The 23,408-nt window shown below is 44.9% G+C and overlaps 1 long non-coding RNA gene across 4 annotated transcripts in view; it reads right to left on the reverse strand.

The window, feature by feature from the left end:
* The window catches only part of LOC114805899, a 64,218-nt gene that overhangs the window by 23,480 nt on the left and 17,330 nt on the right, over positions 1 to 23,408 (reverse strand). For all 4 annotated transcript variants that reach the window (XR_005659761.1, XR_005659759.1, XR_005659760.1 and 1 more), the window contains 3 exons: positions 21,452 to 21,599; positions 13,668 to 13,753; positions 10,856 to 11,043 (listed from right to left, as the gene is read on the reverse strand). This is a non-coding gene — a long non-coding RNA (uncharacterized LOC114805899). The remainder of the gene's footprint in view (positions 1 to 10,855; positions 11,044 to 13,667; positions 13,754 to 21,451; positions 21,600 to 23,408) is intronic.

Genomic DNA, 23,408 nt, shown 5'->3' on the forward strand with positions numbered 1-23,408 from the left:
TCGAAAATTGAAAGCACCATCATTTTCCCCATCTCTCAAGCTCATAACCTTGGCATTCTCCTCAACTCTTCCCTCTCTTTTAATACTCATAGTCTGTCTTTCACCAAATCTTGTCAGCTATTCTCTACAGCATCTCGGGGATCCATCCCTTCCTCTCCATCCAAACTGCCACCAGGCTGGTCCGGGAACTCGACTGCCTTGACTACTGCATCAGCCTCTTCACTGATTTCCCTGCCTTCAGTTTCTCCCCTTTCCAGGCCCCATTTCACTCTGCTTCCAGGAAGAATTTTCTAAAACATCATTCTGCATATATCAACCCACCCCTCCGAAACCTCCAATGGTTCCCCTTCCTTCTCCACATCAAGTAGAAACTCCTCTTCACTCTTCCTCCCACAGCCCTGAGGCAGGAGATCTTCCAGAGGTAAGACTAGCTGGAAATATACCCTCAAGGGGGAGATGGTTTGCTGCTTACTGGGTAGGGAAAGCTAGATTTTCTTCATCAACTTGGGCCTCACCCTGCCTGAATACAATTCACGGCAGATCACTCAGTAGTATTAGTAGTAATAATATTTCTCAAGCACTTATTGTGTGCAGGACACTCTACTAAGCACTGGAAAAGAGGGCTGTACTTTCCAAGTGCTTAGCATTCATTCGTTCAATTCATTCGATCATATTTATTGAGTACTCACTGAGTGCAGGGCACTGTACTACGCTCTTGGAAAGTACAATTCGGCAACAGATAGAGACAATCCCTACCCAACAACGGGCTCCCGGTCTAGAAGAGGGAGACAGACAACGAAACAGGTAGAAAGGCATCAATACCATCAAAATAAATAGAATCATAGATATGTACACATCATGAATAAGATAGAGTAATAAATAATTTATGTAAATATACACAAGTGCTGTGGGGTGGGGAAGGGGGTAGAGCAGAGGGAGGGAGTAGGGGCGATGGGGAGGGGAAGAGGAGCAGAGGGAAAGGGAGGGTTCACCCTGGGAAGGCCTCCTGGAGGAGGTGAGCTCTCAGTAAGGCTTTGAAGAGGGGAAGAGAGTTAGTTTGGTGGATGTGAGGAGGGAGGGCATTCCAGGTGAGAGGTTGTGGGCCAGGGGTAGACGTGGGACAGGAGAGAACGAAGCACAGTGAGGAGGTTAGCGGCCATACAGTGCTCTGCACACAGTAAGTGCTCAATAAATACGACCGAACGAAAAAGAGTACACAGGTGGGAATTAGACTTGGGCCCCCTCCACAATGGGCTCACGATCCATGATTATAGAGGGGGAAGAGTAGAGGACAGGAGATAGATACATCAAGAGCACTGAAACATTAGAACAGCATAAGGAACGAAGACAAATACACAATGTACAAAACAAAAACAAAAGTCAGTAGAGAGCTGTGACTGGAGGAGCAGAATTTCACCTCGTGACTCAGAAGCCGGGCAGTGGCTTACAGTCACGAGCTTTCCCAAGGCTACATGAGGCCTCAGCCCTGGACATTACACATCAACACAGCTACTGATGACATGTCAACATCTGCCTATTCACCCTTGAAAGATTCCCCCTGGCTGGGAACTGCAGGGTTGTCCCTTCTTATCCCCTAAAGTACTTGCGTGAATCACAGAACACTTTTCTTAAACCACTCTGACCTCTCCATGTCCTCTCAATCCCCTCCCTCTAATCACCCCATCCCTGAACTTCCTTCCCAGCAACTCCTTCCCCTCCTTCCCCCAGTTCTGGCCTCTCTCAGCTCACTCCCATCCAAGCCCCGTCCTACCCCTCTTGGGGTTGGTGAGGGGGTAAGGTAGGGTGGGGCAGGAAGTCGATGGAGTTGAGGAGTGAGAGGCAGCAGACAGGGGAAAGGTCATCAGGAGAATTCAATCAGTCATAATAATAATACTAATAACGGTATTTGTTAAGGGCTTACTATATGTCAAACACTGTTCTAAGCGCTGGGGTAGATACAATGTAATCAGTGAAATCCTACTGGTTCTCCCCTCACAACATCTCTAGAATCCACCTTTTCTTTCCATCCAAACTGCTACCATGTTGATCCAGACAATTATCGTATCCCATTTTGACAACTGCAACGGCCTCCTGACCTCACTGTGTCTCCCTGCTACGGTCAGTACGCCATTTTGCAATCCAGATCATTTTATTAAAAAAAAAGTTCAGTCCATATCTCCCCCCTCCTCAAAAAAACCCCCAAAACTTAACTAGTTGCCCAACCACCTTCCCATCAAACATAAATTATTTATCAGTGGCTTTGAGGCACTCAATCAGCTCTCCCTTTCCTACCTTCTCGCTGATTTCCCACTACAGCCCAGACTGCTTACTTCGCTCCTCTATTGCCACCCTTCTTGCTTTATGTTGATTTGGTTTATCTTGCTACCAGCCCCTGGCCCACATCTTCCTTCTGGCCTAGAACTCCCGCCTCCTTCATATTAGACAGTCTATCACACACTCTCCACCTGCAAGGCCATACCAAAATTACATCTCCAAGAGGCATTCCCTATATCCTCATTTCCTCCTTCTCGCACATTTCCCCTTCTCGCTCTTCCTTCTGCACCCTCTATGCCCTGGATCTGTATCAAGTGATTAAGCAGTGTGGCTCGGTGGAAAGAGCACGGGCTTGGGAGTCAGAGGTCATGAGTTCGAATCCTCATTCTGCACTTGGCAGCTGTGTGACTGTGGGCAAGTCACTTCACTTCTCAGTGCCTCGGTTCCCTCATCTGTAAAATGAGGATGAAGTCTGTGAGCCTCACGTCTGTGAGCTTCATGTGGGACAACTGATTACCCTGTATCTCCCCCAGCGCTTAGAACAGTGCTCTGCACATAGTAAGCACTTAACAAATACTAACATTATTATTATTATTATTATTAACCACTTGATATTTACCCACCCTCAGCCCTACAGCACTTATGTAAATATCCTTATGCCCTACTATTTCCCCTAACTGCGTTTATTTTAATGTCTGCCTTCCCTTTAGACTGTAAGCTCTTTGTGGGCAGGGATTGTTTTGCCCAACATTATTGTATTACACTCTCCCAAATGCCTAGTACAGTGTTCTGCACACAGTAAGTACTCAATAAATATCAGACTGATAGATTAATTGATTTCTCTTACTATAACCCACGTTACAAGGTTCATTCTTCTCAAAACATCCTACTCCCTGGCCGTTGTTTTCACCTCTCTTGTCCCTCCCTGCAACTCCCTTCCTTTTCACATCTGGCAGACCACCGTCCTCCCCATCTTCAAAGTTTTTCTGAAATCACACCTCCTCCAAGAGGCTTTCCCTGATTAATCTCTCATCTCCCCAAACTATGTCCCCCACAGATATCACTCCAGCACTTGGACACCTACACTGCCCACATGTACATATCTTTAGAATTTATTGCTCCCTCCTACTCGAAATTTATTTTTGTGCCTTTCTCCCTACTACACTGTAAATTCCCCGAGGGCAAGGATTATGTCTGTTAACTATATTGAACTCTCTCAAGTTCTCACCCGGTAAAGCTCAATAAACACTGTTGATTGGATGTCCAAGTGAAATTCAAGTTTCCGCCTCCTCCCAACCCTTGGTTTTAAATGAACCTGGACCTCCACCACAGTGACTTCTACAGATCTGCCTTGTTCAAGCGCTCTTCCTAGATCCAGTCTATATTGAAAATACAGCGTTCCGTGTTCCAACGCCCAAACGCCGAGGCCTCATCACACCCAGAATTAATGATGGCGAAGGGTTCCATTTTGCCCTAGAAAGCTCCTGATTTTTATGCATGTTGGGTGCGCTGACAGTGTTCTGTCTTAGCTATTTATTGCATTTTGAATTCAAAGATGACACTGCTGGCAGTGTTGCTGTGGACGTGGGAGACTCCAACACGGCAGGGAACATAGGCCGTTCCCAGCTGACTCCACGTCAGCGTCCCTGGTGAGCATAGCCAGTGATTTTGTAATAATAATAACGGTATATTTTTGAGTCTTTACCATCTGTCAAGCACTGTGCTAAGCACTGGGGTAGATTCAAGATAATCAGGTCAGACACCGTCCCTGCCTCACATGGGGCTCCCAGGCTAAGTAGGAGAGAGAACAGGTATTTCATCCTCATTTTACAGTTGAGGAAACTGAGGCACAGATAAGCTAAGTGACTCGCTCAAGGTCACCCAGCTGGGGAGTGGAAGAGCCAGGATTAGAATCCAAGTCCTCTGTCTACCGGCTTGTGATCTTTCCAATAGGCCAAGTTATTTTGTTTTTTAATGGTACCTGCTATACCACTATACCAGCTGGGGGAGTTATAAGCTAATCGGGTTGACACAGTCCATGTCCCACATGGTGCTCCCAATCTTCCATCTGAGTTAATAATAATAATAATAATAAAAATTACGGTATTTGTTAAGCACTTACTATGTACCAGGCACTGTACTAAACGCTGGGGTGAATACAAGCAAATTGGGGCTCACAGTCTCACTCCCCATTTTACACATGAGGTAACTGAGGCACAGATAAGTGAAGTGACTTGCCCAAAGTCACACAGCAGACAAGTGGCAGAGCCAGGATTAGAACCCACAACCTTCTGACTCCCAGGTCTGTGCTCTATCCACTACGCCATGCTACTTCTGACGCAGAGAAGTTAAGTGATTTGCCCAAGATCACACCGCAGACAAGTGGAAGAGCAGGGAATAGAAGCCAGGTCCTTCTGGCTCCCAAGCTCGTGCTCTGTCCACTAGGCCACTTTGGAGAGATTACTCTACCTGCGGGAGAACGGGTTGGTGAGGTGTCACAAGAATTCACCAGCCTGGGTCTGTTCTTGAAAGACATTGATACAGCAAACCCTGGTGCCCTTCTTCGGATGGCTCGGGAGACTTGTACACATTGCAAGTGATCTGAATTTAGTCAGGCTGCCAAAGACACTCATCATTAGTAAGCTCCTTGAGGGCAGGAGTCAAGAATACCAACTGTATCATACTCTACTTTCCCAAGTGCTTAATTCAGTATTATGCACACAGAAAATAGTCAGTAAATACCCCTGATGGACTGGTTGATCATTCAGGTGATAAGGCCTGTGGGCAAAGTATGTGGGTATTGGGCACTTCACGCAGGACAGTGTTCGTTCATTTATTCAACTGTATTTTTTGAGTGCTTACCGTGTGCAGAGCACTGTACTAAGCGCTTGGAACGTACAATTCGGCAACTGAGACCATCTCTGCCCAGTAACGGGATCACGGTCATGATGCTCGATTGATGTGAAAGGGATGTTCTGAGCAAGAAAGGAAAGTGGGCCTCTGCTTTCCATTGGAATCCACACTCAATTTGGAAGAAAGCACCCCATTGGCATCGTGATGCCGTGCAAGTTTTCTTTCCCAGGCCAGTGGCCAGGAAACTGCTTTATTGCTTTGCATCTCAACGATCTTCCTCCCTGTTCCTCTCTGCACCACCCCCAGACCCCAGGATGTCCCTCCCTGAGGTGGGGGGATCCCAGGGGTCTGTAGCCAGCTGGTTTGGCTGAGTATTTGCTCTTCCAGCCTTCCTCTCTGCTTCCTTCCCTTTTCTGGCCGACTGGTGATCTTGATGACAATTTTAGCACATTAAAAAGAATCATTTTTTAGCCTTATGTGTGGTTGCAAAAATACCACTGTACAAACCAGCTGCTATAATTCACTTCGAAGTGGTGGTGTGGGGGGGGTGAGACTGTAATGTGCCACATTGTACCAGTTCTTTTTCTCCTGAGAGCGGAGTCATTCCTTAATGTTGAGGAGGTGATAGAAAGGGCCCCAGGGAAGGAGGGGGCCAAATAGTTGTTACACCAGGGCTGGACAGCCTCCAAAATTCTGACTGGGAAGTTCTGGCATGAATGTTTGCTTGGAGGTGGGGTGGGAAGGGTGTGGGGCGGGGAGAGGATTGAGGAGCAGAAGATCCTTGCCCACAACATTCTCCTACTTGGATCCAAGCAAAGAAGGAGCTGCTCAGAGCCAGTTAGAGCAGCAGATGGAAAGAAAGGAATTTTTGTCAGTCTCCCGGCGCCAAACACACTGAGAATATTGACCCACTGGAAGTTTCCCCGATATCCCAGGGGAACAGCCAGCTCTGTCCTGAACTAAGAGTTGAATTGAGAAATGGGGACACCTGCCTTCTCTCACTGGCTGGGCCATTGAATCAAACCCTGGGTGCTCTTAGCCAAGCCTTTTTACCTGGCTGTGCCTCTTTTTCTCCACCTGACCCAGTGGCAATCATTCCACACAAAGGTGAGAGAGGCCAGGACTTTGCTAACAGAAGGACTGTGAGACCCCTACCCAGGCAAGCCTCCTTCTCCCACGGGATCCCACGGTTGTGAAATATCGAGTTGTTCCTTTCAATAAATGTTTGAAAGGATAACCGGCAGTTGGCCTGTTTTGGCTGCCAGAAGTGTAGAAGATGCTACAGAACGGAAGGCAGGGTGAGTCTGCCCATATCTTGTCAACCTGAAAGAGCCCATTGTGAAATGGGGGTTCAGAGACCTTTCTGCTCTGCATCCAAGAGCTCTTCTGTCTCCATCAGAAACGTTACTCGGGTTGATCCTCTCCCGGGCTCCCTTCCTGTCTCCAGTGTGGTTCTGAACAATCCAATTCCCGCCTCAACCTCCCACTTCTCCACAAGCCCTACACCAACTCTTTCTTCCAATCTATCTCAAAGTACTGGGAAAGTAACTTCTTCCAGTGATCTCTAAGGCCACCAATCCACTGTACATAATAGCAGCAATTTATCATCATAAATACAGACGAAACAGAGAAATCCAGAGATACCCCTAGTGAATAAATAAGCTGCTCTCTGGTAGTAAATTGAGAGCTGAAATCCCTTCTGTGGGGCTTCTTTTCTGAAGACAAAATGGTCCCGAGTGGTCAAAAGGAGAAAAAAAAAGGTTTCCCAAGTTCCTATCCTATGGAAAATCTGGCTCAATTCTCCAGATAAGAGATATCTTTACCTTTCAGAATCTAAATAACAAAAATAGATTTCACTGATGTCACCACATAAACACAGCATTTTACAATGCATTCTGGTCTCGACTATTTTTCCTCAGTGCTGGACAGTCTTTTATAGTCTGAAGCTCCTTTCAAGACCTAGAAATATGCAATTAATTTCCCTGTAAAACAAATATAACATTAGCTAGTACAAATTCTACTACTGTAATGAGATCTTTTTACACAATTGATAGGTTACTTTTTATTTTTCCAATTTATTTAAAATATAAGAATGTCATATACCTTTGTAAAATTAATGGACTTTTCCAACCACATCGTGCACTTAAGGTTCTAGCTGGGTAATGTGTAGAGATATTCAGAATAGGAATGAGAACTCATTTGGGAAAGCAGGGTGGCCTAGTGGATAAAGCACGGGCCTGGGAACCACCAGACCTGGGTTCTAATCCTTGCTCTACCATTTGCCTGCTGTAGGAACTTGGGCAAGTCACTTAACTTCTCTGTGCCTCAGTTTCCTCAAGTGCAAAATGAGGATTCCACTGTTCTCCCTCTTACATACATAGACTGTGAGCCCCATGTGGGACACCAACTGATGCTTATCAAACACCATTTGAACAAAAAATAAACTCATCTGTTCATCTGTCTTGTTTCAAATATGATTGCAAATCAACACTACTTGATTTTAATATGAAATTGTAATGAATGTTTAGGCCACTGGCAGTATTTTAAAGACGCAAATGCCACTTCCCGTCCTGTTGCTGAAGAGCCAGAGAACATTCTATCTGTATTCCAAACCTTTAAGCCTGAGCAGATGTTACCTGTGTCACACACCATGCTCAAGTGACTGATTTCCCCCTAAGTATCATCAAGAAAGAGCAAAGAATCCAATGCAATAAAGAAGGGGAATGAAGGGCAGCTGCAACTTTTATTCTTTTAACTTGTTCCCAAAACAACCCTCGAGGCTGCTTCTCAAGGTCAAACTGGAACATTTAGTTTGCCCGGTGAAAATCTTCATCTTAGAGCCCAACCTGGGTAAATAGCATAGCAATAGATAATACCACTTCTTGATCATGGAAAATGGACCAATCCCTCAGCGGAGTTTATGTTTCTGCCTCTCTCCACAGCTCGACCTTTTCCTTAATTTTGTTCCCACCAACTTTCCTCTCTTCACATAAAAATTTGATATGTCAATTCTATCATCACTTTATTATGAAAAAAACAAATGCATGGGAGACAGCATAGTCTGGTGGAAAGAGCACAGCACTGGAGGGCTGGATTTTCATCCCATCTCTACCTTTTGCCTGTTGGGTGACCTTGGGCATTTCACTTTAACCTCTCATGGCCTCAATTTCCTCATCTATCAAATGGAAATAATAATAATAATGGGTATTTGTGAAGCACTTATTGTGTGCCAGGCACTGCATTAAGTGCTGGGGTGGGTACAAGCAAATCGGTTTGGACGGAGTCCCTGTGCCACATGGGGCTCACAGTCTTGACCCCCATTTTAAAGACGAGATATCTGAGGCACAGAGAAGTGAAGTGACTCACCCAAGGTCACACAGTAGACATGTGGCAGAGCCAGGATTAGAACCCAGTCCTTCCGACTCCGAGGCCCAGCTCTACCCATTAGGCCACTCTACTTCTCTAGGCCATAGTGGAGTACGATATCTGTTTCTGTTCTCCTTCCTTCTTATTCTATGATCTCCATGTAGGGCAAAGATTATACCTGGTTTTATTATCTCATTTCTATCCTAGAGTTTAGCACAGTGCTGGGCCCATTGTAAGTGCTTAATAATATTATTATTATGATTCCTTCTATGTCATAGCACCCAAATTAAAGTAAAACACAATGTCAAATCTATCTTTGTGAACTAGGCACATTTTAGTAATAAACTCACAAATGGATGCATTTTTACTGTCATTTCTTTATGACCACAGTAAAAATCACATTCCAGGAAGCTAGCCCAACTCAAAGCAAGCTGTTTTTGATTCTTTGGAACCAGAAATTTAAACCCTAATTGTATCTCACCATAAATGGGATCAATAAGATGTAGGGGTATTGTACACTCAACCCTACTTTCCTTAGGGCACGATGTTTCTATTAATTTGCTTTAATGAATATAATAAAGAGTTAACATTCAAAATGAAAAGAAAAGAGATGTTCTTTAATGAACTACTGCATGTAGATAAAGTAGCATCTGCTACTTTGTTTATGACCAAATGTGTCAAACATTAGATGTGCCAGCATCCATGCAAACATTCAGCTGAAACTTTGAAAATTAGCATTTGATACTCAGTGCAGAAAACAAAATCTTGTGCCAGGTCAGTGATGGCGAAATATGAAAAAGGGTTTGGGGCAGCAAATTTTCACTTGAGCAGCTGTACCCCAAGACGGCTCCACACTGCTAAATTCCTTTCATTCCACAAATTTTCTTCTCTCCTGAGTATAGACAGCCCCTCCATGACTCCTCTGGAGATGTCTGCACTGCGCTCTATTTCTGATTTAAAGAAAAGTGGATCTTTTCAATGGATGCCGCAGAGTTAGCTAAATGATCTTAGAACCCAGCTTGGAAAATCCCTTTCGCATCCAACTGGAGTGTATTGCTTTCATCGGATCAAAATGGAGGCTAAATGCAAAGACGCTGAAAAGTGACTAACACAGAAATATTTAATCTAGTACATGGTATTACAGAAATCTCAAAGCCATGTTTAGGTGAAATATTTTCTATGCTTTCATGAGGCTTGAAATGGTACAAAATCCTGCTCTCTCACAATAAAACTGCCCCCAGTGTGGGACAGTGAATGTGTCCGACCTGATTACATCGCACCTACCCTAGCACCGACCACAGTGCCGGCCACATAGTAAGAGCTTAATTTGTACCACAATTATTATTTATCTTGAAGCACATTTCACAACTGGTTCACATTCCCACTGACAAAGGCTGTGGCATAGGATGGTAAGCCACCACACTGGGAAGAATCCCATGCACAGCAGAATGGCCTAGTGGAAAGAGCACGGGCCTGAGAGTATGAGGACCTGAGTTCTAATCCCAGCTCTACCAACTGCTTGCTGTGTGACCTTGGGCAAGTCACTTCACTCCTCTGTGCCTCCACTTTCTCAACTGTAAAAAGGAGTTTAAATCCTCCTCCCTTCTACTTGGCCTGGGAGGCCCAAGTGGGACAGGACAGTGTCTTACCTGATTAACCTGTATCTGCCCCAGTACTTAGAACTGTGCTCGACCCAGAGTAAGCACTTAACAGATATGATAATAATAATAAGCGTGGCCTAGTGGATATAGCATGGCCCTGGAAGTCAGAAGGACCTGAGTTCTAATCCTGGCTCCCTCACCTATCTGCTTTGTGACCTTGAGCAAGTCACTTCACTTCTCTGCACCTCAGTTACCCCATCTGTAAAATGGAGATTAAGACTGTGAACCCAGAGGGGAAAGGGACTGTGTCCAACGTGATTAGCTTGTATGTAACCCAGTGCTTAGTACAGTGCCTGGCACATGGTATGTTTTTAATAAATAATATTAATAATAATAATAATAAACAGGGCTCCATTGCTATAGGTCAGACCTAATCCATTGTGCTTTAAGGCTACAGCACTACAAAGGAGTCATTCATTTGTTGATCTGTGGTGAGAGACATGCAATCCTTACAGTGGAAGAGCCTTGGAGAAAGGCAGAAAAAGGAGAGGGAAAAAATAGGGCTTGAATGGAAAAGAGAAAATGCAGACTTTTGTGGAACTTTTCCATGCAAAAAGCCCAACAGACTTTCACGCTGCCTTTGTGACTTCTAAATGTGATGCCGATATCCCTAGGGGGTCTCTATCTCTTGGCTAACTCACCCAACTCTCCTCTGGATATGTACCTGTCTACGTGGGCTGTAAGATCTCTCATTAACTTACCGTGAGATTTGTGCAGTCTCCAGTGGACGGACTGTTTTGTTCCATCTTGGGTTCTTCACCTGACTTTCCGTTCAGTGTCCCGCTGAAACCACCTGCCCCTCAAACAAGTGCAAACTTGAGGTGGGTGACTTGTCTTCCGCGATGAGCAGCTGATCGAGGGTAGCGCTGATTTTGTCCCGTCTATAGATCTGTCCGGGAAATCCATCTTTAGCTCATTTGCATGTCCGACAGACTGAATCTAGGACAGGCCTTCCTGGGTGCATCGGGAAAACCGGGTGGGCTGAACTCTAGAGCTCGAGTTTGCTGCTCAACCCTGAAAGGAAGGCCTCTTGATATTGTTGACTATCTACCAGCATTAGACAGTGAATGAGTGACCTCACCTCCCTTCTCTCTTTCTACCGCCCACCCCGCACACTCCGCTCCTCTGCCGCTCACCTCCTCACCGTCCCCCGTTCACGCCTATCCCGCCGTCGACCCCTGGCCCACGTCTTCCTACTGTCCTGGAATGCCCTCCCTCCTCACCTCTGCCAAACTAACTCTCTTCTCCTCTTCAAAGCCCTACTTAGAGCTCACCTCCTCCAAGAGGCCTTCCCAGACTGAGCTACCCCTTTTCCCTCTGCTCCCTCTGTTCCTTCTCTGCTCCTCCTCTTCCCTCTGCTGCCTCCTCCTTCCCCCCTTCACCTCCCCTCAGCTAAGCCCCCCTTTCCCTCTGCTCCTCCCCCTCTCCCTTCCCTCGCCTCAGTACTGTGCTCATTTGTATATATTTTTATGACCCTATTTATTTTGTTAATGAGGTGTCCATTCCCTTGATTCTATTTATCATGATACGTTGTCTTGTTTTTGTCCGTCTGTCTCCCCCGATTAGACTGTGAGCCCGTCATTGGGCAGGGATTGTCTCTATCTGTTGCCGAATTGTACATTCCAACCACTTAGTACAGTGCTCTGCACATAGTAAGCGCTCAATAAATACTATTGAATGAATGAATGTGCCAGCTGCCTCAGGGAGCAATCAATCAATCAATCAGTGGAATTATGGATCACTTACTGTGTGCAGAGCACTATTCTAAGTAAGAAGGCACTATCCCTGCCCTCAAAGTCTAGCACAGGAGAGAAACATGGAAAAGAATTACGAGTGTCCCTCTAGACAGCAAGCTCGTATCTGTAGAAGTGTCTGTGGGTCTGGAGACAGGGTGGGGTCAGGAATCCCTCCAGAGAACCTCCTGGGTTCGAGGTTTGGGTGGACAACTGGATGACATCATATGGAACGGGAGGGAGGAAAAACTTTTTCCCACCTCAGGGTGGAAAGCCAGTCTACCTCTCATAGCACATTTAATAAGTCCTCTGTGAGGTTTTGAGTGACTGACTACTCCTTGAGGACCAGGATCATGTCCACTAGCTCTCCTGTGCTCTACCAAGGAGTTAGTACACTGTTCTACACAAAGTAAGTCCTCAATAAATACCACTAATTGGTTCCTTGGTTGCTTCTGCCCACCCCCCCCCCCCCCCCAAAAATGCAGAACAGATCTGGGCAAAAAATGTCCATTTCTAATCAAAGACTGCACCTTGGACTCAATTTTTTTTTTCTACTGTCCAAATCCACAGATAAAATCGGCTCCAATGTTTCACCTTAAAAATGGGGAGAATCACTGGTTTACGGTGCTTTCTCATGGACTTTAAACATTTGTATTTAGTGATATCACACGAACCATCTTTAAAAAAAAATAACCCCATTCAGTTCTTTGTAATTAAATGAGATTATATTAAGGGCAAAACCAAATGGAGAAACAAAAATGTTTGGGCACATTTGTCAATGTGAACAGCTCATTTGGGAAGTTAGGGCTTAAAAAAAAAACCAACTGTTTTTTCTTCTGTAGAAAATTTGTTGGATTGAATCATCCAATTAATTGTCTAGACTTTCCACTTCATTTTGTCTATTTAGATACAGATTCACTTCCAAATTCTGTCTGCTCCCCTCCTCTGCCATGGAAAGATTTTGTAGAGAAAAGAGAGAAGACGGAGAAAGGGAGGAAGGAAGACAGCATAAGAACATTTCTCATAATGCTCTCCTGTGCATTCAAAGACGACACTTCTATGTGACTGCTCCTCTAGACTGTAAGTTTGTTATAGAAAGGGAATGTGTCTACCAGTTCTATTGGTTTGTACTCTCTGAAGGGGTTAGTACAGTACTCTGCACATAGTAACCACTCAATTAATAATAATAATAATAATGCTGGTATTTGTTAAGCGCTTACTATGTGCAGAGCACTGTTCTAAGCGCTGAGGTGGATACAGGGTAATGAGGTTGTCCCACATGGGGCTCACAGTTAATCCCCATTTTACAGATGAGGGAACTGAGGCACAGAGAAGTTAAGTGATTTGCCCACAGTCACACAGCTGACAAGGGGCGGAGCGGGAATTCGAACCCATGACCTCTAACTCCCAAGCTCGGGCTCTAAATGCCATTAATTTATTGATTACTGGCAAAATCCTAGACAGAATCTTTTCGGACAGAATTTGGAATGGTGGAGGGAGACACAGGGATTAAGGGAAGAGAAATATTTTTTGGAATCTTTGTCATGAAAAAACTTTCCCTCCCAACAGGGGTTGAGTTTTGCTAGTTCAGCCCTAGTGGGTTTGCAGCTGTGATGGGTTATGCCAGGAACTATCTGCCAATGCGGGAGTAATCCAAGTTGAAAAGTGATGGGAAAAACCCATAAATGGGAGACAGGCATTAGTCACAACGACACACCAAGCTTCAAACCACACTAAAGATCTACAAAGCCGTGATAATGACCAAATTGCTTTTCCTTACGTCCGAAGGCACCTCTGGCTCCTGAAGAGGCTTCCTCGCAGTCCGTAGGCTGATATCCAGGCCGGGCAGGATCGACAACACGTAGCCTGGAACGTAATCAGTACATCAATCAATCAGTGGTATGTACCGAGTACTTACTGTATGCAGAGCGTCGTACTAAGCGCTTCGGAGGATACGACAGAATTAGCAGACGCTTTCTCTGCCTATAATGAGCTTAAAGTCTAGAGGGGGATAGACAATATACACCACTCCTTTTTATGGTATTTGTTAAGCACTTACGCTGTTCTAAGTGCCGGGGTAGGTATAAGTTAAGTCGGTCAGACACGGTCCCTGTCCCACTTGGGGCTCACAGTCTAAGTAGGCTGGAGAACAGGTAACCCCATCTTACAGTTGAGGAAACTGAGGCACAGAAAAGCTAAGTGACAGAGCAAGCAGCTGGCAGAGCTGGGATCAGAACCCAGGCCCTTCTGACTCCCAGGCCCGTGCTCACTCTTACAAGAATAAGTCCCCCTACCCCGGCTTTTAGTTTGGTGATAGCAGTGCAACCATTTGAAACGATAAGAATGCCTAATCCTACGGCTCAAAAGGCCGCGAGGCTGGAATTTTGCCTTGGATTTTAGAAGAGAGTAACTTACACGGCCACCGCAGATACTTGATGCACTGGCATCAGAGTAACACTCACTGCAAAATGGATTTGCCGGGCAGAACACCTGAGGAAAATGGATGGATGACTGACAGCAGGATTCTGAGGCAGCTGCCGAATGGTGAGCTGAACCGGGGCAAATGCAAGCAGGGAGGGCAGAACGGCGGCAAAGAGAAGCTCACCTTCAAGCCGGCGGGAGAGGCCAGGGGACGAGGGAGAGGTAATGGGAGTCTGGCAGGTGGCAGTCGGGAGACGGCTCCCGTAGTCATACTGAAAAACCGCGACAGACACTGGCGCCCTCAAGTCAACAACCATCTTTACATGCACTCAGTGTCAAATGGATCGTCGGACTCCCGTAGGTTTCTTGAATCACATCCACGAGCCTGGATAGGCTTTGAGAAGCCGCGTGACTTGATGGCAGTAGTTGGACCGGAGGTCATGAGTTCTAATCCCAGCTCCACTACTTACCCGCCATTGACCTTGGCAAGTTACTTAACTTCTCTGTGCCTCAGTTTTCTCACCTATAAAATGGGACCTCAATACCCATTCCCCCTCCCTCTTTAAACGGGAGCCTTATGTGGGACGGGCACTGTGTCCAATCTGATTACGCTTCTATCTACTCCGGCACTCAGCACATTGTTTGGCACATAGTAAGTGCTTAACAATTTCTGCAATACGGATCCCCGAGGAAGCATCCTGGCCTAGTGGATAAAGCACAGGCCTGGGAGGCACAGGGATTGGATCTAATCCCGGCTCTGCCACTTGCCTGCTGTGTGACCTTAGATAAGTCACTTCACTTCGCTGTGACTCAGTTTCACCAATTGTAAAATGGGGATTAAATACTCGTTCTTCCTCTTACTTAGACGGTGAGCCCCATGTGGGACAGGGATCGTGTCCGACCTGATTATCTCGTATCTATCCCCGTGCTTAGAACAGTGTTTGACCCATAGTAAGCGCCTGACAAATAACATAAAAAGGTGTCATTGGCACCAATGATGGCACAATTCCCACAGCCATGAAAAGGTTAACTACTGGTGCTTCTCCTAAATTTACGCTTTTCGTGCTTGGAAAGTTTCCATGCTCCACATAAGGTAGGAGACACTTTTATTTTCAGTTTTACAGATGGATTTTAATGTATTAAAACAAACGGTTTCTCGAGACATTTCATTTTTACCATTTCGGAGCACTAACATGTTCCTGATGAAAAGTTTGCTGTTAACATTTCATCAGTCGGGATGACAGTAATGGGTTACCGTCCCTGAGAGTTTTCGGGGATAAATAATTCCAAGTTGTTTTCCTTACAATTTTTATTTAATTGTTCTAGTCTCTAGAAACTGGGTAGAGAAGCTGACTTTAATTTGTTTAGGCTGAGGAGAATGTTGACCTTCAACAAAATTAACATTTAATGATATTATGTAGGAGTTACATATGGAGACCGGCAAGTAGACGAAGGTTAGTGCCCACAGGGATACAATCTTGCATGTTCGTTGAATCAGCAAGTTTTAGCAAGTTTGGAAATCACTAAGTTCCTGAAGAGCTTTTGGGACAGTCCAAGAAGCAAATAGAAAAGAAGCCATTCCCATCTGGAACATCTAGAGTAGGAGGGAATCCAACAGACAATTACTCTCCCCCTGCTTCAAAGCCTTAATGATGACACATTAGAGAAGCAGCGTGGCTCAGTGGAAAGAGCATGGGCTTTGGAGTCAGAGGTCATGGGTTCGAATCCCGGCTCAGCCACTTGTCAGCTGTGTGACTTTGGGCAAGTCACTTAACTTCTCGGTGCCTCAGTTACCTCATCTGTAAAATGGGGATGAAGACTGTGAGCCCCACGTGGGACAACTGGATTCCCCTGTGTCTACCCCAGCGCTTAGAACAGTGCTCGGCAGATAGTAAGCGCTTAACAAATACCAACAAATACCAACACATCTCCAAGAGGCCTTCCCTGACTAAGTTTTCCTTTCCTCTTCTCCCATTCCCTTCGGCGTCACCCTGATTTACTCCTTTTTTTCATCCCTGCTCTCAGCCCCAAGACGCTTATGTACATATCAGTTATTTATTTATATCAATTTTTGTCTCTCCCTCTAGACTGTAAGCTCCCTGTGGTCAGGGAATGTTTCTGGTTATTGTTAGACCGTACTCTCCCAAGCACTTAGTGCAGTGTTCTGCACACAGTAAGTGCTCAATGAATACCTTGGAATGAATGAATGAACGAACGAATGAACCAACGAACGAACGAATGAGAAATCCAGTAGTGCATAATTCCACCCAATGTCCTCATCCTTCCCTCAGGATATCTCAAACTTAACAGGTCCAAAACAGAATTCCTCATCTTCCCACCCAAAGCATGACTTTCTCATGACTGTAGACACCACCAGCATCCTCCTTGCTTCACCTTGCAATAACCTTGCCATCATCCTCAACTCATCTCTCACATTCAGATTACATATTCAGTGTTAGCAGATGTCTGTCCCCCCCTCCCAACATTTCTAGATGCCATCCCTTCCTCTCCTGCCAAACTGCTACTTCACTTGTCCAAGCACTTACCCTCTCTCCCTCTTCGATTACTGCATCAGCTTCCTCGCTGACCTCTCTGCCTCCTGCCTCTCCCCACTCCAGTCCAAATTTCATTTCACTGCCCAGATCATCTTTCAAAAAAAAGTTCAGTCCACATCTCCCCACTTCTCAAAAACTTCCTGTCGTTGTCAATCCACCTCTGTATCAAACAGAAACTCCCTATGATTGTCTTTAAGACATTCAGTCAGTTCTTCCATTCCTACCTAACCTTCCTAATCTCTTACTACAATCCAGCCTGCATATTTTGCTCCTCTAATGCCAACCTACTCCCTGTACTTTGATCCTGTTGGCTTTGACCTATTGTCCACTTCCTCCCTCGGTTCTGGAACTTCTTCCCGGCTCAGATCTGACCGACTGCCACTCTTCCCATTTTCTAAACTTTAATAAAATCACCTCTCCTCCAAGAGGCCTCCCCTAACTAACCACTCATTTCCCCACTGTATACAACCTCTCCTTTGCATCGCCTATGCATTGGGATAATAATAAGACAATGAAGGAGAATGGTTAACAAGAATAATTTAAGCGCTCACTATGTCTTCGTCCTCTCTCAGGGTCACGCCTGGAGAGTTTCCAGTACTTTACCAGTCTTGACTCCGGGAGGGAGAGTCAAGCTGAAGCCTAACCATTCCATGTGCAGCTTGGGCAGTGGATAGCTAGTGGAAGGCAATCTGTTATAAGTCAAAACTCACCTATGCTGGGCAGCAGCGGCATGGGAGAGAGTCAAGGGTGGAGACTCAAGTGTACTGGCAGGAAGGAAGCAATAGTAAACCATTTCCATATTTTTACCAAGAAAACTCTACGGATCCACTACCAGAACGATTGCAGATGGAGGAGGGACATTCTGGGAGAGATGTGTCATGGAGTCGTTGTGGATCAGAGATGACTCGACAGCATAAGACAATACAATGTCACTGTAGTAAGTGCAGGGGAAGGTACAAGCTAATCAGGTTGGACACGGTCCCTATCCCATATGGCGCTCACAGCCTTAATCCCCATTTTACAGATGTTGGAACTGAGGCCCAGAGAAGTAAAATGACTTGCCCAAGGTCACACAGCAGACAGCCCAGGCTCTATCCACTATTCCTCTCTGTTTCCCTTGGATCTGAACCCCTTAAGAACTTTGATACTCCTCCAACCTCCAGCCCCACAACACTTATGAAGATATCCTTATATTTTGCCAATGACCCTATTTGTAATTGATTTTAACATCTGCCTCCCTTTCCTAGATTGTAAACTCCGTGGAGGCAGGAAATATGTCTCCCGACTCTGTTATATTGCATTCTCCCAAGCATTCAATACAGTGCTTTGCACACAGTAAGCACTCGATAAATACACTGATTGATTGACTGAATGTTTTCATAGCTTCTCGGGAATGACCAAGGCCTTATTCTAGCTGTAGGGTGAAGGATGTAAGGTGCAGAGGGAAAATAACTTTTCATGATGTGATAGTTTTGCCACTGGCAGGTTGGAGAAGTAGTAAGGCCTATTGAAAAGGGGCCTGGAAGTCAAAACACCTGGGTTCTGATCACCGCTCTGCCACTTACCTGTTGTATGACCTGGGGCAAGTCAATCTTCTGTGCCATAGTTTCTTCATTTGTAAAATTGGAGATTACATACCTCTTCTTCCTCCCGCTTAGACTGTGAGCCCCATGTGGGACAGGGACTGTGTCTTCCTTGATTATCTTGTATCTACCCCAGAGTTTGACATAGCAAGCACTGAACAAAAATCTCAGTTATGATTAATAATAATTATAGTACCTGTTAAGCACTTATAATGCTCCAAGCACCATTATAAATGCTGGGGTAGATACAAGGAGATCAGAGCGTCCCACGTGGAGCTCACAGTCTTAATCCCCATTTTACAGATGAGGTAACTGATGCGCAGAGAAGGTAAGTGACTTGCCCATAGTCACACAGTAGTCAAGTGGCAGAGGCAGGATTAGAACCCATGTCCTCTATTCCCAAGCCCGTGCTCTCGCCACTAAGCCATTATTGCGGTCATATCCACTGAATACTAATGAAGACCATACTGCTGATTTTCTGTTAACTGAGAAGCTTTTGTCCACAGGTTTCTAAGCACCATTAGTACCTTTAGCTTCATTTTGGGGACCGAAGGATCAAAACCCAAACTGCATGATATAATAATGTAGGTAAACAATACCCTTACAATAAGGAGACTAAAGTAGGTGACTTTGACTAAAGTCTCTCAGTACAGTCATGGGTTTCTCCGGTTGGAAACCCAGAATTTGTGTGTCCCTGAATGTGTAATGGTGTTTTCATCCTGATATCCAGAATCCTCTTCATTTCATAGGTGACTCTAACCCTGCCCTTCCCCCCGCCCCACCCCCAGTCAATCAATCAATTGATCAATAAATGGTATTTCCTGAGCACTTACTATGTGCAGAGAACTGCAAAAAGCATTTGGGAGAGTGCAGCAGATTTGGTAGACACATTTCCTGCCCACTCCAAACTTACATTCTAGATGGGGAGACAGTGATTCATGTAAATAAATAAGTGCTCTTTAGTGAACTTTGCTTTGAATGCACCCTGACTTCACATTTCTTAGCACTTGAATGGTATGGTAATTAGGTCTTTGATGTTTATAGTGGAGTGTGTCCCAGATGAAGTTATTCCAAGGAAAATTGCATGTTGAATGTTGGGACCTGCAAAGAGACTGATTAGAATCAGATGTTTTGCTAAAGGAAACTCTGAGTCTTGTGTCAATGAAAATCAAAGAAGCAACGGGTTTATCTTATTGCCTATTACCTACTGTGATTAATTACAGCCTAAATCCAGCTGAGTGACCAGAAATGTTTAAAGGAAGATGCACGGTAGGGGCGTGACATTGCTATTTTGGCCTGCAATGCCGTCCCTCCTCATATCCAACAGAAAATTACTCCTCCCCCCTTCAAAGCCTTATTGAAGGCACAACTCCAAGACCTTCCCTGACTAAGCTTTCCTTTCTTCTTCTCCCTCTCCCTTCTGCATCACCCTTACTCCCTTTATTCATCCCCCTCCCAGTCCCACAGCACTTATCTACATATCTGTATTATTTATATTAATGTCTGTGTCCCCCTCAGGACTGTAAACTTGTTGTGGGCAAGGAATGTGTCCATTTATTGTACCGTACTCTCCCCAGCACTTAGTTCAGTGCTCTGAACACAGTAAGTATCCAATAAATACGACTGAATGAGATGAGATATCAATGGAATTTGACAACCTGCGACTCCCTTCTCACTGAAGCTTCTCTTGTCCCAACCAGGACCCAGGTTCGATTAAAGAGAATTTAACTTCTCCAATTAAAGAGAAATGGGGAAAACAGACAGACTCTTCAGGGTATCACCTACATTCAGGTCCCCACTCCAGAACTTGTGTGCCTCTGAGTGCCCAAGGAACCCACTCCTCTAGACTGTAAGGTCTCGGTGGGTGGGGAACGTGTCTACCAACTTGGCTGCATCGTAGTATTCCAAGTACTTAATACAGTGCTCTCTGCTCACAGTAAGCATTCAATAAATCCGCTTAATTGATTCTCAGCTTCCCCTTCTCCTTCCCCTTCTCAGCTCCCCACTACAGCCAGGGATGCTGAAATTTGCACATAGTAAGCGCTCGATAAATACGACTGAATTGAATCAATCAATTTATCGGATTTGTCGAGCGCTTACTGTGTGCAGGGCACTGTACCAAGCACATGGGAGAGTACGCTAAAACAGAGTTGGTAGACATGTTCCCCACACTAAGCTTACAATCAAAAGAAGGACAGGTAAGCAAGGGGAGTACCAGGCTCCCCTCCGACCAAGTCTCTCCCTGAAGTACAGCAGGGTGGGCAGGAGGGAGCCAGAAGGAAGGGCTGAAAGGTTCATCTTGAAGGTGTCATTAAGAACTTGAGACTCTCAACAGTCATCCCTTTATTTTTCAACAATATGTCACAGAAAATCCTGTTGCCTTTACATCGTCCTGACTGTAACTCAACAAAATGTTTGGGGGTTTTTCCCCCCGAAGAGCTGATTAATCCCAAGAAACCTCACTAAATCCAGGAAGGCCCAGAAAGAACTATTTCACCCAGCCGGAGGCTGACTCTTTCTACCTGATTACATGGGCAGGGAGTGTCCAACTCTGTTGTATTATACTCTCCAAAGTATTTAGTACAGTGCTTTGCATACAGTAAGCACTCAATACACACCATCGATCGACTGATTGATTACAGGCTATGAAGCCACCTGCATTAAACACTATACTACATTGCACAGAACTGCATATTTTTCCAAGAGGCAATAAAGCTTTCTCCTCACCCATCTCCAGAGAAATTTGCTCGACCGAATTTTGCTACATGCAAATTGCAGGGAACCCCATGGGTTTTCAGAAGGAACACTGAAATCCTGCTACGCATACACAGGATTTTGCTACGCGCAGCACTGCTCGAAAGGGTCTGGGTTTGAATTTGCATACAGAGCAAAATGTTGTCAACTGAGTTCCGCCTATAATAAATCTCCATCGATGTGGGGTTTTCCAAGGGGATAAAACCAAAGTTCGCCGCCTTCAGCTTTTTGTTAGTAAAACAAAAACCTACCTGTCTCCCTGTGATGAAGAAAGGCAATTTGAAATAGCCAGGCGCTGATGCTCTTGGCTCTATCTTGTTCTTAAAAACAGATCTGGATTTGATGGAGAGCCACAGTCCTTCTCTTTTTTTCGCTAGATGAATATCAATATTGGATTTTCTGTTAAAGTGAAAAAAAATAACATTTATTTCATTTTTCAATATTGCAGATGTCAAATGACAGCCCCTGGGAGCTCAGCTTTGAAGTTTCCCCTGACTTCTTAATAGCACTCAGCCCCTGCCCCTTGCTCATCAAGAAACTGTCACTGGCTCAGTGCAGTTACGATCTGGCTAGAACAGATTCTGGCAACTCAGACAAAGCCAGATGATGTTTGGTTGAATCGTTAGTCCCCATCTGATCCCTGCTGTCTTCTCAGGTTGGCGGGGGGGGTCCTGAATTGCAAAGTCAGACTTCAATTTCTGAATTTGTTTAATTTGGGTATGTATGTGTTGGGGAAGGGGAGAGTTTGAAATATGGTGTCCAACCTGATTTGTTTATGACCACACCAGCACGTAGTACAGTGCCTGGCATATAGTAAATGCTTAACAAATATCAGTTTTATTATTATTAGTTTAAAGCTTCTAGTGGTCAGGAACCATTATCTGTAGAACTTTATATAGAACCTAGCAGAGGGACGCACACAAACAGATACACACACACCTATCCTTGTTAAAATACAGGCAGTTTTAAGACTTTGGCACAATTGATTCCTGAAATTTGTTTCTTAATCAAATCAGTGGCATTTTTTGAGCACTTCTTGTGTACAGACCTCTGTACGAAGCACTTGGGAGATTATGACAGAGTAAGTAGACATGATCCCTGCCCAAAGTGAAGACTTTGTAAATCAGAAATAAATTTTTCTGTAGAAACAAGGTTATACATGGCAGGGGGAGGTGATTCCCACACCCTACTTTTACTAAAATTCTCTGGAATTACATGCTCAATAATAGACGATTATAACTATAGCTACATTAATGTAGGCCTGTTGAGTCAAAGAAGTTCTACAATGGAGTAGGTGACTCTTTTTACCATAAGTATAATGGATTGTGTCTGGTGATCAGGGTAATCCCACCCTGCCTGTGACCTCTCTATCTCTGACCACTCTTGGTCTTCTTAAAACTTGTACATTTTTTCTTTCCCCCACTGTGGCTTTTAAAATCATTTCAGCACTTCTCTGTGGGTCCAGCACGGCCCTGCCTGAGTCCAGGCATTGCCGCTGTCTACGGAGTTACTGTCATTAAGGAGGCTTGGCAGTGTAAAGTCAGAACCCGTGGGTGGTAAAGCCCACACAGACCGTTTGTAGAATGCTGTAAGTGCCAGATCGGCTTATCGGGAGGCACCTTAAGCAGAGAATTTCCTAAGGGACTCTACTAATGGTGAGATCCTATCTAGAGCTGCAGATGTGGCTGAAAAGATACATTCCATCGGGTGTGCTCATACACATTGGCTTTTTGCTGGGTATTCCCTTCAACATCTGATTCTCTTCCTGAAACTGCACCTAAGTGACCCACTCTTCTCAAAGACTCTGATCAAAGAAAACCGCCCACCTACATTACTGTTGTTGTTATTACTGTTATTATTAATGGTATTTGTTAAGCACTTACTCTATGTCAGGCACAGTTCTAAGTACTGAGGAAGATAAAAATTAAATTGGTTGGACACAGTCCCTGTCCTACATGGGGCTCACAGTCTAAATAGGAGGCAGAACTTATATTTAATCCACTTTTTACAGTTGAGGAAACTGAGGCACTGAGAAGCTGAGTGATTTGCCCAAGGTCACAAAGCAAGTAATTGGCAGAGCCAGGATTAGAGCCCAGGTCCTCTGACTCCCAGGCCTGTGCTCTTTCCACTAGGGCCATGCTGATTCTCTAACTTTGACCTTTGAACAGACACTAGCAAAGACACACAAACCCTTCCTCCTCCTCTACC

Source organism: Ornithorhynchus anatinus, chromosome 2 (assembly GCF_004115215.2).
Source record: "Ornithorhynchus anatinus isolate Pmale09 chromosome 2, mOrnAna1.pri.v4, whole genome shotgun sequence".
Lineage (NCBI taxonomy): Eukaryota > Metazoa > Chordata > Mammalia > Monotremata > Ornithorhynchidae > Ornithorhynchus > Ornithorhynchus anatinus.